The following is a 9,880-nucleotide window of genomic DNA, read 5'->3' as shown; positions in this document are numbered from 1 at the left end:
AGCTTACTGATTCCCAAACCATTCAGAGAAAGATCTAAGAGGATTTTGCTGTCTATGATGGAGGATCTCAGAAGCCATCTCCCCAAAATGCTCATTAATGACATCATCACAGAATCCAGCAGCCCTTAGGCATCACCTATAATGATAATTAAGAAAAATGGAAAGATAGGGATGTGTATCGATCACTGAACTTTGAACCAAAGGACCAAGGTGGGCCAGTACACTATGCCACAAGCACAAGGTCCTGGACCATTGGCTGGGCAGCCACTGGTTTTGAGTCCTGTATAGTGGATACTACCAAATTCCTGTGTTTGAGGAACACAAGGAAAAGACTTGCTTTCATCTTTCAGGAGCCTCCTAGGTAGCTGACTGTGGGAGAGCTAACCCATACAAAGTAATTAAGACACTCGGCAATTTGCCTGTTTACAAAATAGCCCCAGAGAATGGACTGGACTTTATTCGAACTATTTACCACAACTTCCTATTGCCCATAGACTTTCTAATGAGCAAGTGGAGAGAACTGATGGATATTAACCTGGGAAAAGACTGAGAAAAAGAGACTCTACAAAGACTTTTTGATTCAGAGATGGGAACTGAGAGTGATAGATACATTGAGTGAAGGAAATTGGGACAGCTTCTTTTATGTCCAAAACTTCTAGTGAGTCACTTCCCACAGAGCTTGAACATACTCTTGGCCAACCTGTATGGTTGCCAGCACAGCTGTAGACACACAAGTCTATAATGATCCTGATGGTTAGCCCATGCCAACTACTAGATGATCTTTGAGATTCCTAAAAAACTGAGATGCTGCAATTCTATGGGTTTAGACCTTAAGAACATCTGAATTCCATGCTCCACCAGGTCAGTCTTCAGTTCCCCTGCAATCATCAGGCTTGCAATAAGCATGGAAGCATAGAACAGGTTTATTAAAAGGCATGTACAGAACTAAAACAAACAAAAACACCACCTCGCATTCAGGATGGCACTGCCTGATCATGGTGGGATATGAAGCATCAAGTTTGGCTCTGGAACAGAGGGGAGGGGAGCTCACTCCCTTTTACCTTCTCCCCACCCCCAAGTTTACTTGGGTTCCACCCAATCTCATAATATGATGACCATATCTAGAAGCTTCTCTCTTCTCCTTCTCATGACTCCCTGTAGCCCCTTCAACAACTTTTTATACATGTGCCCAGGACTTTTTTTCCATCCTACCTATAGCACAGGCAAAGGTCTGTGTGCATCCCCTTAGAACTGTTCCGATTATTTCTTCATGAGTCCTCTCTTTGCATGCCCATGACAAAAATGTTTTCTTTTAACTTGAAATAAAAAAAGTAATATCATTTTAAGATTCATTCTCCTTTAAATATGCACAATAAAATGTATTTTTTTCTTTTGAGTAATAGAGATCAGGAATCATGCATTCAAAAAAAATTCTTTTAAGCGTACGTTTAACCAAACAATGTGGCATAGTAGATAAAGTACTGACTTTGGAGCCAGGAGGACTTAGGTTAAGTCCTGTCTCTGATACATCCTGGCTATATGTCTCTAGGTAAATTACTTAACTGATCAGAGCTCTGACAATTCTCTAACTCTGTATGTTGAAGAGAAGGTATTGCTTTGGTGGATGGAGTTTCCTCACCCAGGAGTTCTGTCTACCAATGAAATGCCAGCTTCCATTTCTTTTCTACATACATCTATTATCACAAATTTCTCTCGCTGACATTCACAGTCCATCACAATCTGGCTTAAGCCTGCCTACTTTTTCATGCTCAGTTATATTATTCTCCTCTATGTTGGCTTATTTTCTAGCCTAACTTGTGAAAGTGGGCCCATTTGCCTTTGCCCAGTCTATTTCCCACCACTGTGACTTTGCACTGTGCCTCATGCCTAGAATGTCCCTCCCCCTTCTGCCTTTTTAGAATTCCTAGCTTTCTTTAGGAGTTGGCTTCATTACTACCTCCTAACCGAGACTTATATTGATTTCTCCCGTTAGTACAGGTAGCTAAGTGACACAGTACCTAGAGCACTGGGCATATGGGCATATAGTCAAGAAGACCTGACTTCCAATCCTGCCTCAGATACTTACTAGCTATGTGACCCTGGCCAAGTCATTTAATCTCTGCCTCAGCTTCCCGTAAACAGAATATTAATAGTATCTACCTCCGAAGCACTTAGCATGGTGCCTGCCACAACACTTGTTTCTTCTTTCCTTACTAGTGCCCGCACTTTCCCTAAAATTATGTTGTATAAACTCTACATATATTGTATGTGATTATATGTGTCCATGGGGGTTGGGGGTAGGTGGCACAGTAGATAGAGTGCTTGCCCTGGCGATAGGAAGACTCATCTTCCTGAGTTCAAATCTGATCTCAAACATTTACGAGCTGTGTGACCCCGGGCAAGTCACTTAACCCTGTTTGTATCAGTTTCCTTATCTGTAAAATGATTTGGAAAAGGAAATGGACAACCACTCCAACATCTCTGCAAAGAAAACTCCAGACGGTGTCATGAAGAGTTGGACACAACTGAAAGGTCTGAACAACAATAACTCTATGTTCGTGTTTTCCTACCATAGTTTGTAAGTGGATCTCAAGGACGCTATTTGTTTTTGTTTTTGTTTTTGCATCTGCAGCGAATAATACCATCCACTTCAGATATCTGACGACAGTTTTTACTGGGCTACCCTTTATTCATATGTAAATTGTATTGGAGGAATAATCTGAGTTCTAAAATGTTTCTTGCAGCAATTTGAATGCTAAAGAGTAGCTCATTATGAATTCTTTAAAATACATTGATATTCCAAGTCTGCTCCCATTGGTTTGTTACTTATACAAATGGACTGATTATGTCCAAACTGTGTAGCGAAGGGGAGAGATATCATTTAAAATTCTCCTGCGGAATAGTGATAAGGAAGGACTGAGGTTTAGGAATGTAAACGTGAAGATTTGAAAAACAAATAAATGTGCTATCTGAAGAAAAACAATGCGTCCCTTAGAATTCGCTGTGTGACCTTGGGAAAGTTGCTTTCCCCTTCTGAGTCCCAGTCTCCTCATCTGTAACATAAGGTTTTTACATGGAGGCTTCTTTCAGCTTGTGTGATGATTTGTGATTGGAACCTTACTCTTGTCTTTTCACATGACTTGAAGAGCTTTAGAGTCTGGGTAGTTTGAATGATCATAAGCCTTTCATACTCTGTACCACTCACTATTTTGAACATTCTGCTTTGACCTATCCCCTAATTCTTTTCAAAAAGTGGCAATTAATTGCTTTTATGTCTAGCTTTCATTTACAATTAGTTTCTTCTTAAGACTTACCAGAGAAAAATTTCACTGAAGTGTCAATTTTTGAGAAAATAAGACTCACATCTTCTGATTTATGGTCCCTATGTGACCTTGGTCAAGACATTTGCTCTTTCTGAGCCTTAGTTTCCTGTAAAATGGGAATGATAAAGCTTGTACAACCTGCCTCATCGAATTGTTAGCAAAGAAATGCTTTGTAAATCAAAGCTCTGTATATTATTTTTTATCATTACCTCCTGGTAAACTATCGGCTTTCTTAGCTGTGAAAAAAGAATTTAGTACTTCTCCAGTCTACAGGGTGGTAGCAGGTAAAGGGTATTCTAAATATAAGTATCTCTATAAATTCAATTCAGCAATTTTACTATCTCATTGTATGCAAATGACTTGTCTGGGATATTGGGGAAAATATGCAAAGATGAGTAAAATAATGCCTGCCCTCAAGGAACTTATAGTTTAGTGGGTTGTTGTCTTTCCAAAATGACATCCCTATGTTGGGGTCAAAGTACAATGTGTCTGTCTGTGGCTGATCAGCCCAATATGAGCTTGGAAGGCTCTACCACAGGTCAGGCACAAATAGCCTGTATGAATATTTGGGATGGGGATACCCTTAAATTTGCACATCTCACGTTTCTTTTGAACCACTGCCATCCTGCTTAGCTCATAGAGCACAGCACCATCTTTGACGGGGGCATACCATTCTGGGTGATCCTGTGCTGGCATCTTCTGTGTCTCTAAATACATTCCAAAGTTCTTCAGAAAGACCTTGAGTTTTTTGTATGACATTTCTGTGTGAGGGCTTCCATTGTGTGAGTTCTCAGTAAAATAGACGCTTACAAATACATAGATAAGGGTAATACAAAATAAAAGACAATAAAAGCCCAAGAGAGGCCCTCTGAGGAGGAAGGAAAAACTGTTTTCAATTTGGATGCTAGGAAAGACTTTTGAGAGGAGATGGTATTTGACTGGACCCTGAAAAAATAAGTAGGATTTTTTTTTTGATTTTTCTTTTTTTTTAAAAAAATAACTAGCATTTGTATGTTATTTCATTTGTTCCTCATAGCAATCCTGTGAGACAGGTGTTATTAATACTTCCATTTCACAGATGAAGAAGATGAAGCAGACAATGGTTAACACTAGGTCACCCAGGTAGTAATTGCATGAGGTGGAGTTGTCATTTGAGTCTTCCTGATTCCAGGGCTAGCACCCTATCCACCTATTATCCCACCCCTAATAGAACCATTTTTGAAAACTTCACAAGAGATATATGCAGTGCAATAAAACAGATTTCCATATTGGTGATGCCTCCATATTGATCATCCTAAATGCATATGAGTAGTGGAATTTCAATAAACTAAGATAGAATTGCAAATTATCTTCAGCTATTAGCAGGCTTACATAGGATCCCAAAGCAGAGAAAAAAGTTGGCTACTTTGCTTTGTCCCCCACATTCCTCAATTCATTCCTCCTAAGGTCAGGAAGGTTTCAGCAAGCCTTCATTTCTAGATTCATAATGTTTCTAACCTTGGGGTTATTTCTGACCTTTCCCTCCCTCACCTGTCAGATCCAATCAGTCAGCAGGTCCTATCTCCATAGTGTCTTTCACTCATGTCTCCTCTTCTCTCTTGCCACTGCTACCAACCTGTTCTAGCTCCCTATTACTTATTGGAATAGCCTTCTTCCAGGTCTTCCTCCCTCAGCTCTCTTTTGTCTTCAGTGCATCATTCCTAGCAGTACCAGAATCAGCTTTCACACTCAGGGAGCCCAGTGTGTTAGTCTTCTGCTTAAAAAGCCCCAGTGTTTCTTTTCTGAATTTTAAGTAAGGGTCTGATTTCTTTTCTCAACATTCAAGCCCCACATAGACTGGCACCAGTTATTCAACTAGCTTTTATGAAGCCTGGCACTATGTGAAACACTGGTGGAAAGGCAGAAACACAGACCCTGGCCAGCAAAGAGCTGACATTTGAATGAAGAAAACAACCACAGACATACAGAATAGATCTGGTGTAAATGGAAGGAAATCTCAGAGGTAAGGCACTGGCACTGGTAGAAGGGAGAGGAGGGCCAGGGAGAGGCCTGCAGAAAGTAGAATTTGAGCTGAGGCTTGATGAAAGCCAGGAAAGACAGAAGGAGGTGAGGATGGAGAGCATTCTGGGGATCAGGGTGGCCAGAGCAAAGGCAGGAGGTGGAGGGTTAAGAGTGGGGAACAGGAAGCTGGTCAGTGTGCCTGGATTATAGAGTGTATGGAGAGTGCAGGGAAAGGAGGACCCGGGTGCTATATCACTTCCTTCCACGTACTCTGTGCTGCAGCCAAACTAGACAGGTGTCTCTTGAGTATGGGCTGTGTGCTCATTCTTCTGTGGTGTAGTGACTGTGGGCAGGCCACTTGCTCTGCAGTCAGGGGACCTAGTTTCAAATTCTTCCTTTGTTGATTATTCATTACATGTGTTCAAGTCACTTCAACTCTTCAGGCCTCAGTTTCCTTCATCTGCTAAATTAAACTAGATAGCCTCTGAAGTACCTTCCACTTCCAAATCTAAGTATCCTTTGAAGCTCCTCCCTCCCTATCTTTTTTGAACTCTTACACTTTAAGACCTTTTCCAAATTCTGTCTTCTCAGGGAGTCTCCCCTGATCTTCCCCCTTAGACCTCCTGGACCCCTCTTTGTTCTGTGACTCTAATCCATTCAACATGTGAAAGTAAGATCTCTGAGGGCTAGTTCTTTTACCAATACCTTACTTAGTCAATGTTTTATAAATGTTTGTTGAATTAAACTGAGTTGAGTATTTTTTGCCATTAGTCAAGCAAATAGTTATTAAGCACCTGCTACGTGATAGGGTGTATGGGGGACTAGCTCCTCTGGTGGGAAGGCTTGCTCATCCAGCTCTGATTTACCCAGCTCTCACTTGTGGTTCCAAGAAGCTGTAGCATGAGCAGTGGGCACTCTGGTTAAACCTTCTTGGCAGATGAACTAAACCAGGTTGAGAGTAACTGACAGGTCTGGCTACCCCAAGCATGTGAAGACTTCTGATGGAATGGGGTTGTGGAGCACTCACAGCTTGTTCAGACATCAAAGATGCCAAGGTCATCCACAACATCCTGGGTCATCGCCAGTTGTCCTGATTTTTGTCTCTCCACTGGACTTCGATGATTTTGGAAGACAGAGTGAGGCTGACGACTTTGTGTAACTCTGCCTCCCTTAAAATCCATTTCTTGAGGAAGTCAAGACATCATCCCATGATGTCTCTGGTCCTCTTTGAGAGGAAAGACAAAAAAGCTATAACTATATATGATGGATTACAGTTCCCTGCTCTCTGCTAGACTATCAATTCTGGGAGCTGAGACCTTATCTAAAATCAATGTCTTCTCTTAGAGCCTGGCACAGGGCCCTGCATACAATAGAAGCTTAATAAATAATTCTTTTGATTTAATCATCCAACATTTAAAAATTTTAAAGGAAAGCTAACCACTTAATTCTGTGACTATGAAACTTGTTTAGTCATCTATAGTGAGAAGGTTTGATTGAGTATTTTCATTTTTTATGCAGAATGGTGTGCCTGCCTCTATTTCAAGGTGAAGCTCATGTAATGGAAAAACTTTTGGAATCATTGTTTCTATATTTTGTTCCCATCTGTAAGGTCACGTGCCTCATGTGTATGCTCTATCTACAACGCAGTTCTGGGAAAATATCAAAGGACAAAAGTTGAATTGGCTAACTAAAATATCCTTCTGAGATTTCTTCCTGAACTGACTTTCTCTGTTTGAATACATGGAAGTGTGAATCAGACGTCTGTGGCATTTGGAGAGATGAGTGAGGTGTCATTTCATGAGGCATACTTTATACATAAATCTGATCTCATTGGTTTTCCTGGGGACTAGTGTTCTGAACAAATTTAGATCCTTTGTCATTTGCTCATTCTTTTATAGGAAAGACTTTTCAAGCTAATACTGCTAATTCTTATTTGTGGTAAAAGGGGCATTGAGCCTGAGAGGAGATATAGGTCCCTTTCCTAGAGGCCTAAGGACTTGAGTCTGAGCTCTGATGCTAACTAGCTATGACTTTGGAGAAATGACATAATTAATGTCTCTGGGTCTCAGTTTCCTCATCTGTAAAAATGGACTGGATTATTGGCACCATAGGAGAGCCCTATGCACCATTGAGCCACCCTGTAGTGGAGTCCTTGTGGTAGTTTGCAAAAGACTCCTGCATGGAATGGAGTCTTGGAGACACATCCCTTGTATGAGATTTCACTCAGTAGCAAATCATAAAAGCTATAAGTAAAATTCAGTTTTCTGTTCAGTTTTTTCCTAAGGTTTCTCAGACCTACTTTGGCTCTTGCTCCATTTAGGCACAAAGGACTAGTCTCTCCCCTTGGCAGAACAGTGCTGTTACCATAGATAGCAATTCCCAACAGCCTGGCAAAAATAGCATAAAATGTTCTTTGAGAAGGAGTGTGATATAATAGTAAAAAGCATGAAATTTGGTTCTAGTTCACTGGCCTCATGTCACCGAGGGCAAGTCATAGCTACTCTGTGGAACTCACTTTTTCTCATCTGTAAAATCAGGGGGCCAGTCTACATGCCACCTGAGGTCCTTTTGAACCATCTGTCTCACCATTCTGGATTCTACGTCCTCAGATCTCTCTGAGTTCTAACATTTCAAGGTCCCTCCTGACTTTGACATTCCATATTGGTCCTTGCCCAGCATCTACAGTCAGTGTTCTAAGAGCCCTTCCTACTCTGATATTGTGCTTTGGAAAGTCTGTTTTACTTAGTTTCTGAGAAGTTCCAGTGTCCTTCCAAACCTAGGTATTGGATGTTCATAGTGAAAATGGAACATTTTTAAGTGGGAACTTAATGATCCATCTTTGTGAGCTGGAGCCAATGGTTCTGCTAATGATGGCAGCCTGTGAGTTACAAAGGGGACGTTCAGCTAGGGGTTTGAGGTGGAAGTTGGCTGGTTTGGGTCAGATTTCTTGAGAGCAAAAAGTTCTTTCATTTTCCCAAGTCTGTCCTAACAGCCAAAGAACATTTTCCTTCTCAGGGAATATGATATTGTTTGAATGTTGCCTTCCAAAGACATGCCTTCCAAGGGTTTGCCCCCGGTACCCACTCCCAGCAGCCCAGTGGCTTCTTTGAAAGTACTGTGGGATCACCACAGAAATTCCCTCTGCTTGAATTCTTCCACATAGACCTAGTAACCAAAGCCTTGTCATCTTTTTCATACCGAAACTGGGGTAATAGATATGGGACGGTTGATGGCCTTGGACTCGGCACCAATTTACATTCCTTTCCTCTGGCTCTGTAGCACTAAGGGGCTTTGTGGGTTGTGATTTCCAGGCTGCAGAGAAAGGTAACTGCTCCCTGGACATTTGGGGAGTTTCCTGTTAAAAAAAGAAACTCATACTCAAAACACAAGGAATGTTTCCTTCACATACACATACACCCCCACCTAAACCCCTCCCCCTATAGTCTTATGTTTAATATTCACAGCACTTTTAATGGATTTCTTATCAGCGTAAAGAAAAGGTGTCACAACTGGTGCACTCTACATATGAAATGGGCTGCCTTGTAAGGGAGTGAGTTCCCTATCGGTGAGGAGGCTTCAAGCAGAGACTTGCTAACACTTGTGAAGGATGTTATCAATGGCCTTGGTGGGTGGAACACACCTGTAATCCCTGATCTTGGGGAGGGGGAGGCTAGTGATTTGTTTGAGGTTGGGAGTCCTGAGCAGTAGTGAACTAAGCCAATTGGTTTCTGTACTAAGCGTGGCACCAATATGGCAGGTCCAGAAGGCATGTGTGTGGTGGTGGGCACCAGGTTGCTTAAGGTTGCCAAACTGGCCCAGGACAGAAATAGCAGATAAAAGCTTCTGTGCCAGTCAGAGTGTGGTCAGGCCTGTGGGTGACCATTGTACTTCCAGCCTGGGCAAGATAGGGAGATCTTATCTCAAAAATTTTTAGAGGGGATATTCATGGATATTTTGAGGTTTGGACTCCATGCCCTTGGAAGGCCCTTCCAAATCTGTTGGTCTATGATTCTATGTGATATGAAGGGGGAGCATGTCCAGAAGAGGGTGACTAGGTTGGTGAAAGGTATCAGTTGAAGGAATTCTGGATATATAGCCAAGAGAAGATTGAGGTGACATGGGGGGTAGGGGTGGGACAAAGGTTAAGGTGATATGATAGCATTCTTCAAGAAAATGAGACTGTCTTGTGGAAGAGGGATCAGACTTGTTCCAGAAGGCAGAAGCAGGTGCCAGGTACAGAAGGAAACCCTGATTATCAGAGCTGATTAATACTAAAATGGACTGCTTTGGGGGAAGGTAGTGAGTTCCCCATTGCTGGAGATCTCCAAGCAAAGGTTGGACAACCATGCTGCTGATACATTGTAGAAAGGATTCTGGTTTGGACACAATGATTCTCCCAGGGCTCTTTCAGCCCTCCTGAGTGAAATTCTGTGATTGAACAGGGAAACGGGGCAGCCCTGAGAATCCTGAGCCAGCAGATTGGCGCACATTCCCCAGTGAAGCATTCCTATCCGAGGATGTACAATCCATCCATCTCCCTCGGCCTCAACAGCACC

The sequence above is a fragment of the Notamacropus eugenii genome, chromosome 4, assembly GCF_028372415.1.
Source record: "Notamacropus eugenii isolate mMacEug1 chromosome 4, mMacEug1.pri_v2, whole genome shotgun sequence".
NCBI lineage: Eukaryota > Metazoa > Chordata > Mammalia > Diprotodontia > Macropodidae > Notamacropus > Notamacropus eugenii.
Note: the sequence above shows the minus strand (reverse complement) of the source record.